The sequence below is a fragment of the Protopterus annectens genome, chromosome 6.part1 (assembly GCF_019279795.1).
Source record: "Protopterus annectens isolate FY-2018-M chromosome 6.part1, PAN1.0, whole genome shotgun sequence".
In the NCBI taxonomy this organism is placed as follows: domain Eukaryota; kingdom Metazoa; phylum Chordata; order Ceratodontiformes; family Protopteridae; genus Protopterus; species Protopterus annectens.
The window spans coordinates 388,331,992-388,359,593 of NC_056738.1; positions in this window are offsets into that span (position 1 = coordinate 388,331,992).

Consider the following 27,602-nt stretch of genomic DNA (forward strand, 5'->3'; position numbering starts at 1 on the left):
CAATACCTCACGGGCATTGGGGAAATATACATGATCACCGACATGTGCTGACATGGCATCCAGGAACTGGTGCAGTACCCTGGAGGCTGATGCCTGTGATATCCCCATCATATCACCAGTTGGTCTCTGGAAGGTACCTGTTGCTAGTATTCTTAGGCCAACACATACCTTGGTTTCCACTGGGATGGGTTCCCCTCTGTTGGTTCTGTGTGTGAGGCGTGGCCTGCACAGCTCAACAATTTGCTGCAGAAGGTCTCTGTCCACTCTGTAGCTCTACTATCTCCAGCTCATGTAACCCATGGTAGGTGACCCTGGGCCTGTATACTCTTCTCCGTCTCCTCACTCTGGGTTGTCTGTCAGCATCTGCATTGTCACCACCCTCAGCAATTCACCTATGCCTGATTATAACAGCTATGGCAGCCCCTAGCATTTCTGCTCTGAGTTCAGCTTTTTCAGTTTTCAATTCTGATAGCTTACTCCTTTCTTGCAGTATCTCTTGAGAGAAACACCCTGCACTGCTGTGTGCAGTGTTTTAAGTGCTGGGTTGGGCTTCTAGTCTGCCTGTGTAATTGCCTGCTTCTGATTGTTATCACTAATTAACTTCAGCAGTATTCTCTGACAGCTTCCTTGTAATCTGGTTGTTTCCTTTTTCCTCTCTATTTCCTCAGGGGGAGCAATGTGCACACCAATATAAAGCACGCTCACAGTGACTTAAACACGCGCACACATACTTACACGGTTTGGACTTAGCTGATTCATGGTAAAACGCGCGCACACAGCCTTATACATCAGGCAACAGGCTTCCTGATATTTACATTGCCTTACACACGTGCAGGCTTGCGCAAACCGTTTTAAATGGTTTGCAACACGCTCCCACATGGTGAGCCTGCCTTACACGCGCGCATGCACGTATATCAAGAAAGTTTGAGTGTAGGGATAGTGTACACCCTCTATTTCTTGACTTACCTAGTGTTCTGTTGGGACACACCTCCCTCCCTGATGTCTGTCTGTCATCTGTCACGTTACACTGCCCTCCATTGTGATACATTTATTTCTATCATTCCCCCCGTGATGTCACCTACCTCTTACTCTATTCCTCCCCCTTCTGTAACTCTTACACTACTCGAAAAGTGCTCATTAGCTATGTGGCAGTGTGATTCAGTATTGTAACCCTCAATTACATAGGATTGCCTAGTAATGCTTAGTTACATCTCTTACACTGAGCTCCCCCCCCCTGGCAACCACTACACGGTGGCCATATTGTTTTTGGTCTGCTGGTCCCTGCATTGTCATTCCATGTAATACATAAAACCCACAATTGTGAGCTTATAAGCTTCGGTTTTCACTTTTAGGCAGCGCGCCCCGTTTGCGCGGGTGTGCGCTGCAGTTACACATCAAAATCCCCCGAAAAAAAAAAAAGTTATTTTAAATAATTTTGCAACACTTTTTAATGCCAATGGCCACATATTTGGCCATTGGCATGCTAGATGACACATATGCAACCTTTATTTGGAGCTGACATAGCTCCGTTGTCAATTTTGCAGAAATGTACACAGTTGTCAGCTGAGTACATTTCTGCAGCTAAAACGTCCGTTACACGGACTGGTTTGGGCTTCCTGGATCGCTCAACTACCTCATTTGCATATCTTTGTGCTGCAAATGAGGTATTGAGCATTTCCACGCCCAGTTCGTGTAAGAGACATTTTAGCTGTCTCTTACACGGAGGTTTGGGCTGTTCCTGGATCGGGAGGCTTACACTACTCTTAAACTCCGTGTAAGCCTTCGTGAATCCTGCCCATTGTAAATTAAAAATATCACATTTAGAGGAAGCATTTGGGTTCACAGGTTTATATATCAAGCTTGTGTTCCATTGATCTTCTCTAGAATTTTGATTGCCATAACCACAAATGTATACTTTTTCACACCAATAACATTATCCAGTAATTACGTTTGGCTAGGAGTGGTATCTTGATTTGTAATATAAGTATATGCTGTGTTACAAAATAACCTTTTTTACCTGATGTTATTTAGCTTTAGGTGCAAGTTGTCTGATCTGGCTTTAGCTCTGCAGATTATATTTTCTGCACATATTGTTTTGAACAAAATCAAAAGTACTATAAAGATCAGATAAAACAGTAAGTGGAGAATTGTTTAAAAGCTAGTACACAAAGAATGGTGGTGAAGGGTAGCTACTGAAACAAAATGCAGTGACCAGTGGGTTGCCCCAAGGATCAGTGCTTAGACCAGTTATATTTAACGTGTATGCATCAAACACTGTAGTAGGGTAGAGAACACAGTCACTTCACGGATGACACTTTGACTGGACTGTGGATTAAAGAGATTAGATGAATGGGCAGAAAAATCCATTTGCAGTTGCTGCTATCAAGCATTAATGGAGACAGGGCATGCTTAGGATCTGAGGGTCCCATCATGACCAGAAACAATTACCAAAAGAACATGGTAGCAAGGATAAGATACCAGAATACATAGCAAGGGACAGAGATACAAGGAAGGAAAAATGTTACAAGTGTCACCAGCTCTGCATATATGTGAAACTTAACTGGGATAGTACAGGCCATTCTGGTGGTTCTTGAAGGAGAGGAGAATATGACTGGCATAGAAGGTGTAAAGAAAGATAAATAGATTGGTAAAAGACATGAGCCGTGAATATAATCTACAGATATTGGCATCATACATACTGGAACATACTGGAAGAGAAGACAGAATTTACAGGATAATAATGGGCCATTGTGAATGAATTATATTCCAGATGAGAATGGAAAAAGGTGAAAGTAATAGCTATGACTAACAAGTAGAGGCAGTAGTAGTCCAGTGAAATTAGTTACTGAGGAGACCTGTGGAGCACAAAACAACAGATGGCTTTAAATAAGCAAAGGACAAATGGGGGAAGGGCAGCACAGTTACAAGAAAGTACCCAGAGGTACACCTGTGTTGTTCTTGTTTCTTGCTTGTATGCTAATGTTCTTAACCTAGAGGGAGTACCTTTTATTATTATGAAATAATATCCCAGAATAGAACCAGTATGGACTTAACGATTTGTATTAGATAAATGGAATAAAATGCTTATACTGTTTAATACAGTAAAAGGTACATTTTATGACCAGGGCAAAGCGTGGACCAAAGAATGTGGATCCTGCTAGGTCCTTTGTTGCTGCAGGAATCAACAGTATAATGTCATCATACCAGAAATGCATATGAGTACTCTCTAATAGAACCAAGTTAACAATCTCCAGTAGTGGTTTTAAAAGTGTCTGAGCTATGACTTTATAAACTTTGACTTATTAGCCTTTTGATATCACCATTTATTTATTTGTTTGTTTGCAATTGTTTACTAGGATAGTCTAAATAGCAACAGTGCCTATTTTCAGTAGAATCCTGGGGAGAAAAGCTCCTAAATACAAACATAAAGTTAAAATAATTACAATAGTTAAAATTAAGCATAGAAAAGATATAATAACCTGCACATACTACAAAGAGATTTAAATAGTAATTAAAGCAGTATAAAAATAAGGAGTTATACTAAACTGTGCTAAATTAATATAATTATGAAAAATATTAATACACATAATCAGCAAAAGAAAGCTGCTACCTATGCCTTTGACTTCTATTCCAAATATAATGAGAAGTTTAAAAGCAGACCCTTGTGGTGGAGCATCTGTATAAATAAATTATATAACCAGAAAAAGGAACTGCTTAATGTTAATAAGAGGTCTCATTCTACCGACCTTAAGAGCACACTAAAGCAAACTAACAAGGAGCTTAAGGGAACCATTAGGAAGCTCATAGCTGAGTATGAACTTAAAATAGCCAAGAAAAACAAAAATAACTGCAAATCTTTTTTTAACTATTTCAGGAAGTTAAGAACTAACACCCAACAGTGTTCAGAGCTAGCCCACAATAATAATACTACACTCTGACGGAAAGGAAATAGCTAATATCCTACCTAACTAATTTAGTGCAAATCTTACTCCACCCATAGTTATAGCTATCCCACAGGTTCCACAGTCCCAGATACTCTATTTAATTACTATAGAACATGTTCTGTCAGCCCTTTCAAAACCTAAGAATATTTCATCCATGGACCCTGACAACATACCAGGTTGCTTGATTATCAGTGCCAGATTAGATTAAACTCTTTAATCTAATTCTCCCCACTGGTTATATTCCTGAAGCCTGGAAAACAGCTACTGTAATGCCATTACACAATAGCGGCCCAAACACGGACCCTGGTAATTATAGACCCATTAGTCTCACTAGCCTCACATAGTAAAGCTATGGAGCATATTATCTCAGACTTCATTAACCTGTACATTGAAAGCTTCTCAGCACTGGGCCCTCATCAATTTGGCTTTATCAATGGAATGTACGGTCTCTTTAACCCCATTAATTACTTTAAAAAAGTAACTGAAGCACTGGATAGCAGTTTTGCAGTGCATACAGTATATCTAGACCTAGCCAAAGCCTTTGATACTATTTCCCAGGCAAGCATTACTGACAGACTTATAAATCTGAATATAAATCCTTATATTGTGCAATGGTTAGCTAACTGGTTGTCTGACAGAATCCATGTGGCTAGAGTAGCAAGTGGCTACTTTTGAAAGCAAAAGAGTTATCAGTGATGTCCCACAGGGCTAGTTTTGGGCCTTCTCCTATTGGCATATATTTCTCAGACCTTCAGGCCAGCACTTCTGGCCTGTGGTTAACTAAGTTTGCAGATAACAGTAAATTGGGTGTTGTTATTTGATCTTCACCTGATTCAAAATTGCTCCAACAGAACTTAGACCATGTTAACAATTGGTGCAAGGACAATTGTTTCAAATGAAATGTACAAAAATGTAGCATAGTTCATTTTGGTAAACAAAACTGTTTCACTTACCACATAGGAGATGTACCCCTCTATTCAGACACTGTTGTAAGGGATCTGGTAACTTTGTTTGATAATTCCTTAATATTTGACAATCATGTCACAACAGTAGTTTGGAAAGCCTTTTATCTGACCCATCTAATTTCCAAACGCATTTCCACTAGATCCAAAGAAGTCTTAATTACCCTTTACTCACATATTATCAGACTCATTATTGAGTATAATGCACATTTTGGCATATATTTAAACATATCACACAACTTGAGAAACCTCAAAGATTCATAAGTAAAAAGATCGGTAACTTAATTATCAGGAGAGACTGGCAGCCCTTTCTCTGTACTCAGTTTCTTACAGACTTCTCCATGGAAGTTTATGTCTAGCCCTTCATGCCATGAACAATCCAACCCTATTTGATATCCTATTACTTCAGAGAACTAATGCTACATCAGATACTGGGTTAAAGGAACTACACCTTCATCAGCAAATAAATAAGACACATTGGTGTAATAGAGTCGTATCTCAATGTATCCCTCACCTCTAGAACTAACGTCCACTACATGTAATCAGCGTAGCACCCTTACCATCTTCAAGGTAAGCCTAGATAACTGGATGGGCAGCCTCAAACTCTCCCTCAGTCTATCTTGTTTTGTCCTCCTTGAGGCTAGAAGAAAATTTTGAAATAGTTTTTTTTTTGGCTAAGCTTGATATGGTCTGCAGACCAATTGCCTAATACTTACTTATGAACCTATAAACAATTTAGAAAAGTACAATTTTTGGATACAGAGAAAGGCATAGTAAAAGAGACAAAAAGATAATGCTAATGATGAAAAAGGTAAGAGATTAAGGGAAAAAGAAATAAAAATAGTAATGTAGTAAAGGTATAAATAGATTGCAGGGTAATAAGATGAAAGAAATAGGTATGTAGATTTGTAAACAAAAAAAATAGAGGTAAAAGAAGTCAAGAAAAGTAGTCTTGGTTTTGAGGAAGTTATGCTACTATATAGTCCAAGGAATGATTAAATAATTATGCATTTGTAGATCAGAAGCTTGGGATAAATTAGATCCAACTTGGAGATACACAACTACATAGCTATGAGTCAGCTACATTTTTTTTTTTTATTATTTCAGATTTAAATAGTGTAAGTGAACTGATTTGTCTAATTGAGTACGGTATATTATTCCAGTTTTTGAAATGCAGTTTCTGTAGAGATTGTTACCAGAAGAGTTATTAGATTTAAATATAGTAAGAAGTGATTTATCAGAAGATACAGCTGGACTATATATTGAGGACTCAGACAATTATTTGGGCGGCAAAGCTGTTATAGTTAGTATTTGTATGTAAGAGTTTGTTTGTAAAATCATGGAGTAACTCTAGCTAGTATAAAGGTTTGAGAGCAATATAGCTATGATTTCTAGATGGCAGATTAGCTGCAAATTTAGCTGCTTTGTTACAGCACAGGTCAAGTTTTTGTAATTGACTGGACTGGAGTGTTTTTGAATACTGTTTTAGCTCAATATCCCTGTCTGACCTCGGGTCCTGAATACCTAACTAACTGATCTGATGGTTCTAACATTAGGCAAGCCATTGGGGGGGGGGGTCCCTTGCCAGATAGGAAGAACCCAGACTGATGGTGGTGGAGCAGGAAGAGGCAGGCATATGAACTACCATTCTGCCATCATTAGCAGGGAGAGAGGACATTTGTTTTACTACAAATCCCTGCCCATATCCTTGGGATGAGCATACAAGAGCATGAGGTGTTATCAGCATAGGTTTAACAATTAACTGTTCCCACACATGCATGCAGTTTCCACAGAAGAATCTTATAACAGCTCCCTTATGTGCCAGAGGTAGTTCCCAGCCTTGGTGAGGAGGCTCATTTGCATTAGGATGAACCTACATCCTCTCCCAGGGAAGGAGTGCAAGCTGATTGGGTACTCCCTCCTTCCAAACCAACTCAGTCATCCAATTCCTAGGTTCCTGCTGAAACCAGCTCATCAGTGGCATAGATCAATGACCGGTCACTATTTATGTGCACAAGATAGAAGCACAGCTGTCCTAGCAACCAAAAATTAAAATTATGTCAAAGTTCATGCAAAGAACATTTTTTCCTTAGTGTCATTGTAGGTTTTGATGAGGCAGCTTTGAATGTGCTCTGGCTTTTCATAGTAGGATTCAGAGGTTTTGGGACAGTTCTGGTTTCATCACAAATAGGTCTTCTTAACTTCACATTTCTGCGATGTACTGGGTTTTATGTTAATCTGACTTGGTTCTTGTTCATAATTGGAATCTGTGGGTGTCACTTGTGCTTTGTGCAAGATTTGTAAGGATTTCAGAGTTTCTTCCTTTTAGCATTTCTTGGTTGTGATACCATAAATAATATCTTCCCTGAATGTGGCATTTAGGTTGTCCCAAAATACTTGGTTGCAAAAGTTCTCTTCTAAGATGCCCTTGATGTCTGCAGAATCATTTAATACAATACTAGGGGCATGGAAGTAATAGTAGTAGTGTAGTTAGTGTAAGAAGTATGGTCAATGTGGTCTTTAATTTCAAAGGAAAAAATGATATAACAAAATACTGTAACAGTCTAAAATACTGAAACTTCAGAAAGCACATTCAAGAAGCATAAAATTGTTGGTTGTTGTTTTTCTTTTGGCTTTTCCCGGTTAGGAGCCGCCAAAGCGGAACTCTGGTCCACTAATAATTGGCAGTCGATTTTTACGGTGCTGAGGTGCCAGCCCGATGCCCAGCCTTCAACGAAGGCATGCCCATTCATTCATGTCTTGCAAATGCCACTCGACTGCGGGGAGGACATGCAGACTCCACACAGAAGGCGCTCCAGCCGAGAATCGAACGGGAGAACTGCTTGCTGTGAGACGACAATGCTACCGCTGCACCACCAAATTGTTCGTAAGATTCAGAAAAAGAAGCACTTAGAAAATAATCCTTAGGCACTAAGAGGAGCCAGCTTACAACTAAGTCCAAGTTGTTTGCTGTGAATCCCCCTCAGTGACTCAAGACATGACTCAGAGGCATTGGGTCAATTCTGAGCTACAGGCTGGGTGCTCTGAGCTTAGCATTGCACACTGCTATTTCTGGTGCCCTGCTCAAGCTTTATGCACTAAGTACTCAGAGTGATCTTTGTTCTGTTGTAGCTTCCCTGTGCCATTAGGAAATCCTACATGGATATATTGTCGTCATTATGAGAATTATAATATAAAATTGATTGTCTAGCCACATACTCTCTTCTTATGGTCACACCCATCCAGAAGCCATTGCAGTGTCATGTTATTAGAGGCAACAAAACACTGAACCTGAGAGAGCTGTCTTTGTCTGGTTACCCAATTAATTATTTTTGAGGGTTTCATCTGTATTGCTGAATCACTACTTATGATTAAGCAGAACTTAAAACCCGAGCACAGGCTACTGCTTAGCTGGTTGACACTTATTGAATCCATCCCTTTTGTATTACAGATGTGCCTCATATGGAGGGCTGAACATTATGTGTACAGGATACTCGGGAGCATCCCGCAGCTTTTTAATAAGTTATCCGGTTTGTCAAATGAACACACAAAAGCATTTTTATTTACTGTAAGTTGAAAAGATGCTAGATGAGACATATTGCTTTCCACTCCCCAATCCCTTCATATGCAAACTATGCACTAGATATCAGTATTCATACAAAAGTGATTTATGTAGGCATATCATTATAAATGCAGTGCATTCTCTTGCAGGCTGCAGAGACTTGCATTTGTAAATGTAATGCTACCACCGTACATCTGCCAAACATTCCTTTATATCTTTATATCAGTTAAGCTCACAGTACATCTGGGGTGCAAGGCTTTGCTGGCCCTTCTGCTGTCAAGTGATCAGCTTCTGTTAGACTAAGATCAGTCTATTTTCTAAAACTCTAAGGTCTTAATAATATATGAAATTTGCTACACATACTTTAGTGACCCAGCTTCAAGCCTGATACTAGTAACAACCTCTGACACTACCACCATCAGTTATGTTCTTCTGCAGAGATCCCTGGGATACAGTGAAAGTTTTATAATGAAGAATCACCAGATTAAGATGATAATTAGCATTTACATATTGACCGTTTAAATATTTACTTTGTTCAAGACACGTCATTCCTGCATATTATACCATGTGTGGGGGTTAGCAGGGGACAGCTCTAGCAGTTCTCTTGCTTCTGTGAGGTCTTGTACCTTTTATAGTTGTGTGGATGTGGAAGAACGGCCAGCCTGAGAAGACTACATTGTACAAATCTCATACAGCAACTTGGAAAGTAAAAAGAAAACAGCTCTAGTACTTAAGAAACTGAAACAGATTTGTGTCCCTGTAGTCAGAAATACTAGTAATGAATACAGAAATAATTTTCAGTTGCCCTCTTGTGGCAACTTTGAATATTCTTTGTAAGTAGAACATGCCTGGGAAAGCACAATGTCCTTAGCATGACAATGATGTCAGTGAAATGTGACGTCATCACTGACACGATTTAAAATGACTGTGATACTCTGTTTTAAAATTCTAGGTGTATAATGATGGCTTGTTATATATACCTAATTGAATAACTTAGGAGTAACAGTATAAAATGATGAATGAGTGGTGAAAGGAACTTTAGACATTTAAGAGAGAATAGACAATGTTGTTGTTGTCTTTCGGCTTTTCCCAGTTAGGGGTCACCACAGCAGAACTCCGGTCCGCTAATGATTGGCAGTAGATTTTCACTAACGCCGTGGTGCCAGCTCAACGTCCAACCTTCAATGAAGGCACGCCCATTTACGCATGTCTTTCGAACACCCACCCAACCGCGGGGAGGACATGCAGACTCCACACAGAAGGCACTCCCCGCACTCCAGCCGAGAATCGAACGGGAGAACCTCTTGCTGTGAGGCAACAATGCTACCGCTGCACCACCACGGCAGTCAAGAGAGAATAGACAATACCATATGAATATTGCAACATAAATAGGACATTTTCTGACTCGCTCATAATTTGTATATGCTGCCACATTTATCCAAGTGAGTCAGATGATGTATGATTAAAGGAGTGCCGGCATCCACTGCTGGCAAATATTTTACTTTCTGGATTTTCCTTTTTTTCCAGGTGGTTTTATTTCCCTAGTGCCTTGATTATGCTGTTGCATGCAGTGTTTCATTTGGTAAAGTCTAAAGGTCCAGCACCCTTGGTTTTTCTTTTTTCTTTTTTTTTTTTGCTTATAACAAAGTTTTTGGACCATGTATTGACTGACTGATTGACTTAATTATGTAAACTACTGTATAGGTCTGGAAACTCTCCTGTGGGTGTTGGGAGTTCAGCACAAGGAAAATTCTTAATGGGTCAATGATGCTATGGAGATGCATCAAGTTGGGGATCAAAGTGCCGATGCTGGGTGGCACTGGGGTACCTGATGGTGGAAAACCAGATGCAGAAGCTGGTGACACCGGGAACACTGGCAGTGAAAAAATGAGAACAGGAATAAACCAGCATTAGTTGGGGAAGTGTTTGGATATAGCTTTGAGAAGGATGCTGCTGCACTAACCAGTGCTGGAAAGGGCAAAGCCACAGCTGGAGTCACTGGCATACTTCTCAACTTCTTTACTCAAGAATTCTAGCCAAACCAAAAATAATCTGAGATGAGTAACCCCCCCCCCCCCCAAAAAAAAAGGCTTTCTCAGAACAATAAGCATAACAATTCTGGTCCAAAATGGGTAAAAGCGCTCAGTCAAAAAAAAAAAATATATATATATATATATATATATATATATATATATATATATATATATTGGTTTTAGATCTTTGGTTCTAAAAGACATCCTCAGAACCAACAAATCATATAAATCCTAGGCTTAAATAGCTACACATAAATTACATTACACATTAAAGCAGCTGACATCACATAATCTCTGAATTAAATAATTCTATAAATAAAAACTGAATGCAAGTATATCTCATCATAAAAAATGAAATTATAAAAATCATTTAAAAATTACTTTAAAATCAGTAGAAAATTATTTTTAAATAAGAAGTTATGTACTCACCATAACGTTCCATCTGAGTAGGTATCTTCATTTGTCTGCAACCTTTGGGATACGGATCCGATCCGGCAACTTACCACAGCATAGATCCGAGCTCCTAGCTCCTCCCTTTACCCATAATCCCCTGCCAACCCTGACTGACCTCAGATCAAGTTTGCCTCATATAACAACTTGCTAGTGTGTCCCGGAAGGGACTCATGTAAGACAACTCCTACTTAGAATCATATTGGTCAGGGGGAAGGCGGGTGGGATGGTTGAAGACAAATGAAGATACCTACTCAGATGGAACGTTATGGTGAGTACATAACTTCTTAATCTGAAGTAGGCACTTCATTTGTCAGCAACCTTTGGGACAGAGTCCCCAGCTACCTGAATCTTGGGTGGCCTTCCTGGAAGGATATTCCGGAGCACTGCAGAGCCAAAGGACGCCCTACCTCTGGAGACAACATCCAGTTTGTAATGGCTGATAAAAGTATGGGATGAAGCCCAAGTGGCTGCGGAACAAATATCATCCAAGGGAACCCTAGATCTAAAAGCAGCCGATGTAGCAAAGACCCTAGTAGAATGAGCGCGAACTCCCTGAGGTGCAGGCCTTCCCGAACTCTGATATGCTAAGAGAATACAACTAGCTATCAATCGTGACAGGGTAACTTTAGAAACCGACTTGCCTAAGTTGGTTTTGGCAAAGGAGACAAACAACTGGTTGGATTGTCTATGACCAGCCGTTCGATGAATATAAAAGCGCAGTTGTCTGTGCACGTCCAAAGAATGCAGCTTATATTCTCCTTTGTTCTGATAGTTGGGGGAAGAACATGGGAAGATTAATAGATTGATTAATGTTTGCTTCAGAAGATACCTTAGGCAGAAAAGACGGATTGATCCTGAGGTAAACTCTATCCTGATGGAAGGCCAAATACGGTGGTTTGACACAGAGAGCCTGAAGTTCAGAGACTCTTTTAGCTAAGTAATGGCCACCAGAAAGGCCGTTTTCCAAGAGAGGTATTTGAGATCAACCGTGGCCGCCGGCTCGAAAGGGGGGCTTGTCAAGGCCTGTAGAACTAAAGATAAATCCCATGGGGGTACTACCTCCCTGACAGGAGGTCTGAGGAGGAAGGTACCCTTAAGGAAAGCTTTACAGAGCTTGGAGGTAATAAGAAGGCCAGACTCATGCCCTACATGATAGTGCGAAATCGCTGCTAGTTGTACCTTGACTGTAGAACAGCTAGCCCCCTGATGAAAAAGGGTAGTTAGAAAATCCAAAACCGATGTTAAAGGCGCCGTAAAAGGATCTAAATGACGGTGCTCAGCCCAGATGGAAAAGCGTTTCCACTTACTCCGATAGACCTTTCTGGTGGATGGCTTGTGTGCTGCTACTAGAATGGCTTTGACTGGTGAGGAGATTCCGGGAGTCCTTATCAGGAGTGGAACTGGAGCAACCAAGCCGTCAGCTTGAGGTTGACCAGGTTGGGGGTCGGAAGACCCAGGGGGTGAGTAATGAGATCCGGAAGGGGATCCAGAATCCAGGGCGGATGAATCAGGTGAGACAATAGGTACAGGAACCACGTCTGACGAGGCCAGAATCGGGCAATGAGGATCATCTTGCCCCCCAACCGACTGGCTTTCTGTAAAAGTTTTAGCATCAGGGGCAGTGGAGGGTAAGCGTAAAGAAGACCGGGAGGCCAAGCATGTACTAGAGAGTCTCTCGGGGACTCCCTCAGAGGGGGGATTAGAGCGAAGTAACTGTTGCATTTAGTATTTGAGGGAGAGGCAAAAAGATCGCAACAGGGTTGCCCCCATTGGGCAAATATTCGCTCTGCTACTAGAGGATTGAGAGACCATTCGTATGGGGTCAGGATTGTACGACTGAGCCTGTCTGCTAGGATGTTGGACCGTCCCGGAATGTGCGTTGCAATGAGAAAGCGGTTGGTGGATATCGCCCATTCCCACACTCTCATGGCCTCGCGACAAAGAGGATAAGACCTGGTTCCCCCCTGTTTGTTGATGTACCAGACCACTGACATGTTGTCCGTTTGTACCGCAATCGTCCCAATCGGAAGAAGGTCGTGAAATGCCTGCAATGTCAAAAGCACCGCCCTCATCTCTAGGACATTGATATGCAAGGAGGTCTCTATGTCGTTCCACGTGCCTTGGACCGTTCTGCCTGAATAATGCCCCCCCCCCACCCCAGGCGAGAAGCGTCCGTGGTCACTGCGGCGATGGGAGGAGGCATCGAGAATGGGCGTCCCGTGTGGAGGCTCGGGGACTGGAGCCACCACACGAGCGACCTTCTGCAAGTCCCGTTTAGGGGAATGGGATGGTACAGGGGGTTGTGAGACAGGGACCATTGCACCTGAAGGGTCCACTGCAGGACCCTCATATTCAGACGGGCCAAGGGCAGCAGAGAAATTGCTGCCACCATGGACCCTAGAGCCCTCAGGACCAATTCCGCCGGTGGAGCTTGAAGTTGGAGGATGGCCTGTACATGCAACCTCAGGTTCTGAAGCCGATCTGGAGTCAGGAAAGCAGGCATTAGTCTGGAATCCAGTCTCGCCCCTATGAAATCTATTACCTGTGTTGGAGCCAGAGAGGATTTGGCCATGTTGACCGTCAATCCTAGACGTGGAGCAAGATTGAGGAAGTAATCCCTGCATGAACAGAGCAGATGCCTTGTTGGGGCGGTAAGGAGCCAGTCGTCCAGGTACGGAAAGACCTGAATTCCCTGGAGTCTCAGGTGGGCCGCTAATGCCGCTAAGACTTTGGTGAACACCCTGGGGGCTGAGGTGAGACCGAAGGGGAGGGCCCTGAACTGAAAGTGACTGGCTCCCAGCTGGAAGTGGAGAAACCTCCTGGAGCATCTGTCCACTAGAATGTGATAGTACGCATCCTTGAGGTCTATCGAGCACATCCAATCGTTCTCCCGTAACAGGGGGAGAATAGATTGCAGCGTGACCATCTGGAACTTTTCTTTGGGTACTGCCAGGTTCAAGAGAGAGAGGTCGAGGATGGGCCTCAAGTCCCCCGTCTTTTTTGGCACCAGAAAGAACTTGGAGTAAAACCCTGATCCGAGCTGATCTGGGGGGATGGGTTGGATGGCTCTTTTTTGTAATAGCTGCTGAATTTCTGTAGCAGCCGTCTCCCTCTGACTGGGTGGTACGTCGGGGAGGCTTCTGGTTTTGGGGGTTACAATAAAGGGAATTTGGTAACCTCTGGATATGATGTGAAGCACCCAGCGATCTGTTGTTATGGACTCCCACATTGCTAGGTGCCTCGAAACCCCCCCCCCGACTGCCTCCAGAGTGGAGCAGCCGGGCAACCCCTCAGGGGTTCTGCGTGGGCCTCTCAGAGAAGGGTTCTCTGGACCCAAAATTCCTGGGACCCCCTCTGCCTCTAGGGCGGCGTCCTCCCTGTCCTCCTCTGCCACGAGAGGACTGGTTATCCGGAGCAGACTGGGATTGATGCGATTTCCGGAACCACAACTTCTTCTGATCCTTTTGGTTCTTGGAAAAGGACCTCTGGGGAGCAGAGAAGCGGACTCCAACGGCAGACAACATCTTCCTGTCTTTCTCACTCTGGACTAAAGTGTCGCGAACGGTTTTGCCAAACAGAGCAGAACCATCAAAGGGGGCATTCACGAATGACGCCTTAAAGGGTTCCGAGAAGTCACAATGTCGGACCAGGCTTATCGCCTCATGACCAGGCCGACTCCGCCAGTTCTAGCGGCTCCCTCAGTGGCGTGAGACAAAAGCCGCATAGAGGTGTTAGAAATTGACCGTAGAGTGGACATTCGGGAGGAGTACAGTTGTTTGTCCCCTTCCAACATGGACTCTGGGGGGGAGGCAGCGTATTCTTTTATTAGATCCCGCTGCATCCGGATGACGTGTGCCATATAGTTCAGCGCCCTCATCGCGAAGGTTGCTGAACTGAAAGCCCGCTTCCCAAGGCGGTCCATCGCACGAGACTCCTTGCTCGGTGGGTGGACCGTGGGGCTCTCCTGAGCCAACTCTCTCTTGGTGGCCGCCGCCACCAACATGGCATCCACAGGGGGACCTCTGCTCCAATGGGTTCTCTCTGCGGGGGCACTGAAGATCCTGTCTGGGCACTTGGGGACTGGCTCTACAGTGTCCGGCTCCCTCCATGCCCTGGTGGCGATAAGGTCCACCAGGGGGTCGGGGGGGACACCCAAGAGGTAGATGGCCCTGCTTCGAACGCCTCTAGGAATACGGACTCATCGGAGGAAGACTTGGGGGCAGACCAACCCCCCCTGATCCTAAGCATTTCCATGATGTCTCCAAAGGAGACATCCTCGGGGGGTGACCTTGGGGAGCCTTCCCCTTTATCTAAGTCTGTATCTTCCGTAAGGGACTCGGGGAGTCCACGTGCCTCCTCTTACACTTAGACTTGTGAGGAACCTCCTCAGGGGGGCTGTACGAGGAAGTCTCACCAGCAATGTCATGTTCCGAAGGAACACCCCGAGGCGCTGAAGCAGGCTGCCCCAAAGGCCGGGTGATGGGAGCCTGGACCAGCTGAGAGGGAGTGCAGGGGGGAGCCGAAGTCAGGACCGGAGGCCCGGATGCACTCAACAGTGCCCTCTCCACCACAGTGAAAGCCGAGGGGGAGCCACCCTCGATCGGATCCGAGAGTCGACTCCCACCCGGATCCGAAGCGGGGACCGGACACAGGACCGAGACCATCGGATCCGAAGGACCCGCGTGCTCTAACAGGGATGGAGCCGAAGGCACACCGAATCCCTCGGATCTGAAGCTCGGCCCACGGCTCCGAGAGGTCAGATCCGACAAACTCAAGGGAACAGTCGGAGCCAAAGTGCCCAGCACTGTCGGCTCCAACCCACCCCCGGATCCAATGCGGCTCAGCTCCGAATGCTCTGAACCCGGAAAATGGGTTGGAGAAGGAGCGATTGGAGCAAAGAATGGGGTTGAGCTCCCCCCCGGAGGGGGGGGAGGCAAGAGCACTCCCATCTGCAGCTGGGCCTGGATGAACCTCCTCATCATTCGGTCCATGTCTGCATCCGACATGCTATAAGTGGACCTCGAAGAGGCCACCGAGGCAGGCCTGGAGTGCCGCCTCGATGACCTCGACGAGGACCGGGTCACCCCCTCCTCGGGTCCCGGTGAGAAGCAAGGGGATCGGATCTGAGGAGGAGGCGATCCAGAAGCCCTGGAGGGAGAAGCCCGTTTGGCGGGCGGGGCTGAGGAGGAGTCCTCGGCCCGCCGCTTATGGTGCTTCTCTCTCCGCTTGTCTTTCTTGGCCTCCCTCTCCTCCGGAGCCAAAGTGGGAGGTTGAGTCCCGACCGGAGGGAGGCAGGAGTGGCCGCCACTGAAGGCTGGATAGCGGCCACAGAATTACTGGAGGCCGGAGCCAGATCTGGGGGCAAAAGGCCCGCCAGAATTAGCTTCGACCTCTGGTCCTTAAGTGCCCTGGGGTTGAACGCCACGCAGATCGCTCATCCAGAGGAGAGGTGTTCAACCCCAAGGCACCTAACGCACCGAGTGTGGCCATCCGCAGGTGAAAGCTTATGGCCACACTCGGTGCACTTAGAAAAAATGGCTTTAGGGGCCTCTGACATTTTTAAATAAAGGAAAAACACACTCACTAGGCCCCTACACACACCACACACACACACATTACGACCAGCGAGGAAGGGAGGAGAAAAAGGATCACACAAATAAATTTAGTTCGATAAAAAAGGGCTATAGGGGTACCTAACCAATCACTCTCACTCACAGCAAAAGAAAAAAGGAAGAAAATGGAAATTTTTTCCTCACAAACTTTTGATAAACCAGGAGCTCAGGAACCTAGCTTGTAGCTTGAAGCGCGGCAAACTAGATCGAAGGTCAGTCAGGGTTGGCAGGGGATTATGGGTAAAGGGAAGAGCTAGGAGCTCGGATCTATGCTGTGGTAGAGGTTGCCGGCTCGGATCCGTATCCCAAAGGTTGCTGACAAATGAAGTGCCTACTTCAGATCAAATGTTTATATTATTTCAATGCCCTTAATTTAAGGAAACTCAGAGACAGTTCTGAGGTATGTAACCAGCACTAGGCCCGCTGAATGTTCCACCATTGCCAGTGAATAGGTAGTTGCTAGAAGGAAGGAGAAGAAGAACTCTGGTGACCAGATTCAAAGGCAATACTGGCAGAGATGTTAGAGTGATAGGTGTCCCAGTTTATCATAACTGATGACTGAGAACATTTGATCTAATGTTGTCAATCTTCACTCAGTCCTAATGGTGGGCTCAATTCCAAGCCTCGGAACTGACTCAGCCTTTTACTTCGCCTAGCGCCTTCCAAACTCTCGAGCTAGGCTGTACCCATAATGCTCCTTTCTAAATTACCTCAGATCTCATTTGCCACTTCATGTGTCAGACACGTACAACTGCTCTCGAGCTTTAGCTTCTGATTAAAGAGGTTTTATTTCCCCTTAAAAATCTCCTTTCTACTTTTATAAATCTCCTTTCTACCTTCCAGTGACTTTATTTCCCTCTCCGCTCCTCTCGTTTGTGCCTCCCTCACTTCCCTTTTTCTATCATTCGTGGTTTTCTATGTACCATTGTTGGTACTCCCCTATAACTATCTAAGTATTTCTTGAATACCATTGTTGGTATCTCCCCCATAACTCACAACTGTACAGAGTTTCACAGAATGTCCAGATTTTTGCCATATATTTTTGGTCTATTTTTCATAACATTGTGTTTTTCTGGCAAATTAATGGCAAATCATTAAAGATTGAAGTTAGAAAATAATGACAAACATTTGAGTTTAAGACTTCATACCCTTCGAAAATTCATGCTAATGCAAAACCTGTTATTCTATCAACTTTCTAAGATTGAAAGAGCAGTATTTAAAAATTGTCCCTACTTTTAGACCTTTATTCCACTTTTATTTATGGCTTTGTCCATATTTTTTGCTCTAAGAGGGTGAGAAGTATGATTCTCCCCTTTCCTCTTCTTTACAAAAAAAATAAATACATCTTTCACTGTTCCACTTTTTTTTGGTGAGTGTGTGTTATCTCTTGGATATGGCTGAAAAATCCAACTCTTCAGCTAAGTAATTTAAGGGCACCTCAGGTTTCAAGAGGTGCCAAAAATGTGATAGAGAAATGCCCAATCAGATGGGCATGTTTGGTATGTTTACTGTCTGGGTAAAGTTCACCTGCAGAAAAATTGCTCGTTATGTCATGGTTTCTCCACCAGGACACTTGCTGAATGGAGAAATAAACTTATTCTAAAAGGATTACTGAAAGGGGACTTTGAAGAGGGCATTTCTGGGTTCAAGACCGAAGCCAGTTCATCTTCCTCTTCCTCTCCTTCTTCCAAAAAGTGAACTTCCTCGGTTCCAAGCACTTCTTCAGAACCACCTAAAAAGATATCAAAACATCCTTTGGTGTCAACAGCTCCCTCAGCACCAAATGGCAAAAAAGAGTCGGCACCTGCCAAGAGAATCATCGGTACCAGAGCTTTGAGATGTAATTTCTATCCAAGGTCTAGATATTCAACCTCAGTCGATCCATTCAAAGCTCAACCAAGCCCCTTTATCGAACTGAGACTGCCTAGGTCTCCTTTGACTTTGTTGGTGCGATCCACTAAGAGCCTCTCGAAATTGGACATCATGAGGCTGGTGGATCAGTTCCTGATGGCAAGGGGATTACCTTCTTCTTCGGTTCCTAGCCAAGTTGGCACTGGGACTGGTCCTAATTTGACACAGTCTTTGATTCCTCCTCCAAGTCCCTGGAACCGACCTGTCCGGCTCCAAATGTCTTGGTTCCAGTAAGAACATCTTCTCTGGAACCATGAATTGCCTTGAGTTCCTCCAGGTTTTCTGAACCAAAGGTCTCCCAGGGTCGGGACTTCGTGGTCAGTTTCAAGGAGCAGGGATTGACTTCTCTAATTTCAGAGTCTTCCACGCCCCTCAGTGCTTCGACTTTCAATGGATTGACCCAGGCTTCGGTTTCAGGGGTTGCCTCCTTGTTGTGGTGTGGGACCATAGTTCTGTAGGAGTCTGTTTTGGTTCTGGGCTCTCATGGCCTTCAAAATCATGGAGAAGGCCTTGTCCATTGTGGACTCTCAGACTTTGCCATTCCTGTCGGTCCAGACTTCTACTTCCCCTCAACCAGAGCTTCCATCAGTCTCATCCCTGGACCCACCTTTGTGGTTTCCTCTTTGGATACTTCCCCAGAACATCCCCCCAAGGAAGTGCCTGTGAAGAAAAAGTGCAAGGGGAAGCACTTAGACTCCCCAGATGAGTCCATCACTGAGGACACCGATTTCGATGAGGGGGGAATGTTCCCACTGGTCACCCCCTGATGTTGTTTCCCTCGGGGACATCCTGGAAATTCTTAAGCAGAGGGGTGGCTGGACTTCCCTCCAGCCTTCCTCAGAGGATTGTTATACCTGGAGACTTTTTGTGTCCAACCCTCTAACTCAAGGATTTTGCCACCCGATGACAACCTCATTAATTTGATCGCCCAGTGGGCATGGAAAATTCCTTTCCACTCCCAAAGGACAGCATTGTGTTAAAGGTATTCATGTAAATGGTGACAGCAGCAGCCATGAAGAAGGATCTTACTGAGGAGAGTCCTACTATCCATCCTCCTAACAAGGAGTCTAGGACTATGGATAGATTTGGGAAGTGTTAATAACTACAAAGGAAGACCAGTGAAAAACAGCTCTACTGTCCACCAAAATGAATTTGTTAATAAAATCTTACAAATCTCTAGCGCCTAGATTTGGGAAGTGTGTTTATGCTTCATCAACCTTTTCTCTCAGGTGTTTGAACCACATAGTGTACTTTAGCAGATTGTAGAGAGATCTAATCAAAGAGCTGTCAGATACTCTCACAGGAGCAGTAACTGAAGGGGTACAAGACAAAGTTACTTCTCAGCTTGCTACCCTTGAAGCAATTTCCAATTCTTCCATAAGACTGATTGTCCACACAGCCAAAGGGATGAGTAGAGCGGGTTCAGGCATAGCCCTTAGGCGACATGCCTGGATGCTCTTGTGTGACTTTGCTGAGCCATTTAAATCTTCATTCGTCAGTGCTTTGTTTGACGGATCATTCCTATTTGGACCAAAAGTGAAAGACACATTTGCCAGATATGAGAAAGATGGGAAGACCTTTTCTGCCATAGGCATACATTTCTCTACTCCTCAACGGTCCTATTCCAGGAACCAAAGAAGTGGGAGACTGTGGTTCAAATAAATCCCAAGGGCCTTTTGAAGACTCATGCGGCAAAGACTTCCCCTGGGACAAATGGAAGACGCTGTCCTAGAGGCAGAGGTGGCCCACAGAACCAAGGGTCCAGAGATTCCTTCTCTGGTAACTCCTATCAGCACTCCTAAATGGAGGCCCGATTGCTTTCCTCTGGAGGCAGTTGAGGGACAATTATCCTGACATCAATCCGCCTGGCAACAAATAACATTAGACAAATGGGTGCAGGGAATCATTTCTAGAGGTTACAATATTCCATTTTCCTCAAGTCCAAAAACCCAAGAAAGACTCCTGGATGTTCCACCCAGTCACAGGGAGGCAGCAGAAATTCAAAAACTGCTAGACAAAAGAGTCATCCAAGAAGACCTACCAGACCAAATAGGATCCAGGTTCTACTCATGATTATGTTTAGTGCCCAAAAAAACTGGAGACCCATTTTGGATCTCAGCTAGTTCAACAAGGCAGTTCAGCAAACCAAATTCCAAATGGTCTCAGTACAGTCAATATTTCCATTCTTGGAAAAAGATGATTGGATGTGCTCTATAGATCTTCAGGATGGGCATTACTACATAAAATGGACAAATGCTCCAGGAGATTCCTAGACTTCTGGCTGGGAGCCAGTCATTTTCAGTTCAGAGCACTGCCCTTTGGCCTTATCACAGCCCCCAGGGTGTTTATCGAATGCATGGCAGTGGTAGCAGCTCATCTCAGACTGCAAGGATTTGGGGGTTTTCCATAACTCAACAACTGGCTCCTTACCGCTACCACCAGGCATCATCTAGAACGAGCAAGGGATTACACTCTGCATCTTTGCTCTTCTCTAGGCATTGCAATAAATTAAGAAAAGTGAAATCTGTGACCATCGCAACAACTAGAATTCATCGGAGCACTGTTAGATACACTTAGAAGTCTTGCTTCACTAAGTGCTCCAGCCAGATTAGTCCTACAAGCATTGGACTCGATGGCAGCCTCAGTCACTCTAGTTCCCTTTGCCAGATATCACATGTGAATCCTACAATGTCTGCTAGCCTCCCAGTGGTCTTTGATAGATCAGCCTATGTCGCACAACATCTTAATTACCAATCTCTGTAAACAGGAACTATCATGGTGGCTCCAATCCAACGAAATTCTCTCAGGCCGTCCATTCATTTTTCCACAGCCCCAAGCCATAGTGACCACGGATGCTTCCCAGATAGGGTGGTTGGGGGAGATTATCTGGGAAGGACAGTCCAAGGCACTTGGCCACAACTGGAGAACAATCTGCATATCAGTGTTCTAGAGATGAGGGTGGTGCTCTTAGCATTGCAAGCATTTCAAGATGCCCTTCCCCTTGGAACCGTGGCAATTCTGACAGTCAACATGTCTGTAATCCGGTACATCAGCAAATTAGGAGGAACTAAATCCGCTTTGTCAAGAAGCCCTCAGAGTTTGGCAATGGGCGATTTCTTCCAACCATTTTCTCATGTCAATGCATATCCTGGGGAGCTCCAATGTGATAATGGACAAGCTGAGCAGGACTATTTTGATGCCTCACGAATGGTCTCAATCCCGTGGTGATGGAAAAATCTTCCATCTCTGGGTCCAACCTTGCTGCGATCTGTTTGCATCCCCACTGAACAACAAGTGCAGCAGTTACTTTGCCCTGATCCCCCCCCAGGGAGAGTCACCGAGTGACACTCTTCTCCACGATTGGACTCCCGGTCTCCTCTACTCCTTTCCACCAACTCTCCTGATATCTCAATTTCTACAGAAAGCCAAGAGATTGAAGAACACAATAATCCTCATTGCCCCATTCTGGCCTCAACAAGTTTGTTTTCCCTTTCTTTGGCCTCATCTCCTTCAGAAACCTTGGATTCTGGACCCAGCTCCAGATCTATTAACTCATCCAGAGGGAATGGTTCATCTGGATCTCCAACATCTCAAGCTTACTGCATGGCTTCTTCCATTCCCATGACTGCCAGGCATTCTTACCTTTCCTCTCCCGTCCATCAAATCATTGTGGCCCATCATAAACCTTCTACTCGAAAATTGTACCAGTGTAAATGGGAAAAAATTGCTAGATGGGCTCTCAGTAATGATCTTGACCCTTACACAATCCCTGTATATAAAGTTTTGCATTTTTTAGCTGACCTCTATCAAACTGGTTCTTCAGCCACCGCAATTAAAGTCCATCTAGCTGCAATATCTAATTTCCATACCGGTTTGAAGGTTCTTCTCTCATGTCACATAAACTTTGTAAAGCCTTTTTGAAGGGATTCCTGATGTTAAGACCTCCCTTTAAAGAGCCCATTGGTCTATGGGGTCTAACACTGCTTCTACAGTCCCTTACTCACTCCCCTTTTGAACCATCAGCTACATGTGACTTAAAGTTCCTGACCTGGAAAACTTTTTTCTTAGTGGCTACAACTTCTACCAGAAGAGTTTTTGAAATTCAAGCCTTATCTTGCAAACCTCCCTACATAATGTCTCCCTCAGGACTAATCCTTCCTTCTTATCGAAGGTAGTCTCAGAATCCAATATCAATCAAACCCTACAACTACCGGTCTTATTCCCTAATTTTTCCAATAAAGGGAAATATTCTCTACATTTATTGGACGTTCACAGACAATTACGATTTTACCTCAACAGAACTAAGGATTTCAGAAAATCTGACCAATTATTTGTTGCCTTTTCTTCTCTTTCCTTGGGTAACCCAGATACTAAGGTGACCATAGCTAAATGGCTAAGAGATTGTATCACTTGTATCTGTCATTCAAAAGGATTACACCTCACACATCCTGTTAAAGCCCACTCAACTAGAGCTGTAGCAACTTCTGCAGTTTTTCATGCCAGGGCTTCCTCGGATGACATTTGTGCAACAGCCACATGGTCTTCTCCTCATACCTTTATCACTCATTACAAATTGGATCAGGTCTCTAGGGGTAGGGCGCCATTCAGCTCGATGGTGCTCAGGAATATTCTTCTATGAGACCTCCCAAGATTCAGGGTAGCTGAGGACTCTGTCCCACAGTCAAGGATTGAGTGAAGATTGACAACAACACATAAAGAAGTTATGTCTTACCTTAACTTTCCATCTGTGTTGTCAATCTTCACTAATTCTTGACATCCCTTCCCTCCTTCTCCCAGCCTGAGACTCTTAGTGGATCAAACTCTCACAGGACTGGCTTCATATAGGGGCACATATCTGGTCTCTTCTGTTGACTATTTGTCTACCACTAATTTAGGCAAACTCAATCTGAGGTAATTTAGAGATTTGCATTATGGGTAGAGCCTAGCTCGAGAGTTTGGAAAGCTCAATCTGAAGTAAAAGGCCGAGTCATTTCCGAGGCTCGGAACTGAGCCCACAGTCAAGGATTAGTGAAGATCGGCAACACAGATGGAACGTTATGGTAAGACATAATTGTTTTGTAATCAGCATGCCTCCACAGGAATCAAATAAATCACAATCCTGGAAAAAAAAACAGAAGAAATTAGGACTGATGAAGTGACTAGAAAGTTTGACTACACAGCAGGAATTTTTATGGCGTCTCCCAGTACTTGATTAATCTTTTGATAACCAGCTTGGAACAAGATCATCCTGGAGAGAATTCAAAATTGGATTCCAGTCTGGATTGAACAGCCATGGATTTTACCCAGTGTCACCTGTGAAGTTGGCTGTCACATATATATATATATATATATATGTATATATATATATATATATATATATATATATATATATATATATTTTTTTTTTTTAACCACATATAGTTTTTAGGAGAAGGTGTATCAAAACAGATAGAAATAGAGTTTGTGAGCTGTGGACGGCATTCACTTTGAGAAGCCAAAACACAAGACAGACAAGAACTTGAAGGGCTTTTGACACTTTTTTACATGCGGTTTCATTAAAGCTAAGCAAATTTCACAATGATAAGTGTTGCGAGCTTTCTCCAAAAAACACAGACACTTAATGCACCCTTCAGCAGATAGAATAACCTAGCTGCAGGTGCATTTAAAAAGTGTGTAATTGAGGGGGAGTAGATATCATGAGCTAAAGTATGGTCGAACCACTCTGAAAGAAAGAAAAGCAACATTTTCTGTCTAAAAGGAAAATTTCAGAACAGCTCACAAAAGGAAATACACAGAACACACAAACCCCACAAGCGTACTGTGCCAGAATGTGCTCTAACTTCAGTAAACAAAACACAACAAATTAAATCAGACTTAGGACATAGTATTAACGTGAAGGATATAATAAAAATAAATTTATTAAACAAACATAGCACTTTCGTCCTTTGAACAGAATGAGCTTCATTAGAGTTAAAAAAGCAATTAATACATTCATTTAAATAATTAATACATACAATTCATATTCAATCAGTAGTTCCCATCCATTAATGAACCTACTAAACTACACCTCTAAAAAGGACAAATACAATTAAAAAAAACTAAGTAAATATATCCTGCATACTTAAGTATAGTATGTATAATTCATAAAAAATAAACATTAACAATTATATCTTAATTAAACTTTCCTGCCCAGAGTTTCAGCACACTTTGAAATGATACTGAATCATTTAATCCAGGCTTTGTAGTACCATTCAAACATAACTGCCACATTAATTCTTTTTGTTTCAAAATTATTTCATAATCATCTTCTCTTTCTAAAATGTTCACCCTATCACAAAAAGTATCATTTTTTGAAATGTGAACAAATACATGAATGTTTATACAAATCATTATTCTATTTACAAATTCTCTCTTTCAAAGTTCGAATTGTTTTGCCTAAATAAAAGGCACAAAATGAAATACATTTGGCAAAATATACTACCATTTTGGAACTGCAGCTGCATCTACCAAGACATGTTGAAGTTTTCTCAAATCCATCTATTTGTTACATATGGCTCATCATTAATATATCTACAATATTTGCAACACCCACATTTCATCATTTTGGAATATATACCATTAGCTGGTCCACTATCGTTGTGTTCCAATATATTCTTGATGTTTTTCCCTTTTTTATATGTAATTTTAGTTGTTGTTCCCAATTTCTCCTTATATTAAGGGAAATATAACTTCCTGTGTACTCTTTAAAATGGCCATTACTTTTGAAACCTCTCTATTGTACTCCACATCTATTGCTCCCATTTTGTCATTTTCACTTACTATACTTGTTCTTTCCTAATTGCAACTTATCACTGTTAATCTGTCTTCTAATGACGGGTGAATTTTTCACCCCTTCCTCTAATAACATCCTTCTTGATGCTTAGCAATAGGGAGGTGGGATAGTCTTTGTCCTGGAACGTCTCAATTAATGTACCCAGTTCAACAACAACAGCCTCATCTTCAGATACTAATTTTGAGAGACAGACTATCCATGTCCATGTGACATTACCATTTCTAAAGATATTCAAAAAAGGAAATATATCTCCAGTATTTATCGGAAAGAAATATATTCAGATTCTCTGTTGCACTACAACAGTTGTCATCACCAGTACTAAAAGAAAAATATAGTGAAAGGTCAGATGTTTCTGTGGTAGCTTTATCTATGCTCTTTAACAAGGTTCCTGTTAAATTATCAAAGATGCACTCTTTCAAATGCATCTTGATTGAACTTGAAAGCACGAAAAGGCAAAATAGCGAAACTGCATATAAGCAAATTCTTTCACTGGGAAAGAAATCGCTTGGCCGCTTCTGTTACTTTGCCATTTTCGTCACTGTAGTGCGATCTAAGAGTTGGTATATTTAAGTAGGGGAGTGCGGGGGGCACAGCCCCCCACTTTATGTAATGTTTTATAATTTTTTTTTTTTTTTGTGGAACAGTGATTTTTTTCCCTTGGAAAAAAATCGCTGTTCTAAGTGTTCGAGATTGTAATCTTGCGCTTACATGGGTTCAATAAATCATTGTTCACTTTTTAAACATTTGATGATTTAACATAGACCCCTTTAATGCACCAGATATCCAGTCAGACTTATGTGTCTTGTAAAAGTGTCTCCATCAGAATCAGAATGGCCAGAAGCATATTATTAATATGCTGAACCCTGAGCATGAGAATGAGGAAATTAGTTTATATTACTCTGTTATTTTCTTGATATGTAACAATGCATATTTTAAACCCAGCAATGCTACTGCCAGCTTGGGTGAAAAGAATGCAAGTTTAACATCTTAAGCAAAAGACAGAAGTATGGTGCTTCAGATGGACTTTGCTATGAGGCATACATGTGAATTAAAGCTGGTAGTATTTATGGAAGAAGTAGTGGACCAGTATGAGGAATGGCAGCAGGTAAAAGAAATGTCTAATGGAATAGTGGTATGCAGGATAACACGGTAACACCGGGTACGCATTGGATGGTACAGGGATGAAGACCATCAGGATGGGACAAGTGTGTATTTATGTTTATACAAGTAATCTTTCTTGGAGGTGGTTTACTGATGTCCGTGTTTCTTTAGATAACCAGTACTTGTCAATATGAATAATTGCATGAGTGGAGATCCACTTGGCTGGCTACCTTGATGTTGTACAGAAGCTTGTTGCAATGTAACAGCAGTGCTACTGAAAAACAGTCTAGCTGTCTGATTTTGTGATTAGTAAGGTTGCTGGTGTAAAGATGGGTGTATTTGTCAAACATGAGGAGTATGTGAGTAATAGGAAAATCTAATAACTTACTCATGTGTAGAATATGAGGGCAGCACCAGATACATATTGGGAAGTGTATGTTCTTTCTGACCTGTCATAAACCTAGTCAAAAACTACTGCAGTTTAACATCTTGTACAAAATAAATGAAAATCAATTCAAGAATGCAGCACCAGGTATGCCTCTGACAATTGTTCAAATGAGGTAAGAGTACAAGTACTAATATACTAGGAGCATCACTGGCTACGCACTAGTAAGTATGTGATTAATATGATGAGTAAGCAACGTGCACAAATTTGACCCATTTTATATAAGAAATGAATCTTGCTTTCTGCATTTCTGTAAGTTGCTATTGTCCATTAGAAAAGGAAAAAAAATTATAAGCACAGCATTGGGATGATGACTATAATTTACACAGTATGAGGAACTCTAGAACATCATGAAGACCACCAGCTATGGACTGGTAAGTGTGTGTCTGTGTGTGTGTGTGTGTGTGTGTGTGTGTGTGTGTGTGTGTGTGTGTGTGTGTGTGTGTGTGTGTGTGTATATACCATCTAAAGGATAGAACTTCAAGACTGCACCACCATCCTTTATCCTGTTCAGCTTCCCACATTGGAGGGCTATGAAACACAAGTATGGACAGGGAACACAATCTGCATGTTGGCAAGAGTTTATTCCAACTGAAATACCATCAATGTGGCCAAATCAGAACTTAGTTCATCTACTTATCAGAAGGACAGCACATCCTAATACTGCTGCATCGCACCATTATGTAGCTCTGATAGAAATAAGATGAGCAAACAGTAAAAAAAAAACATGGGATGAGGAGTCAGTTA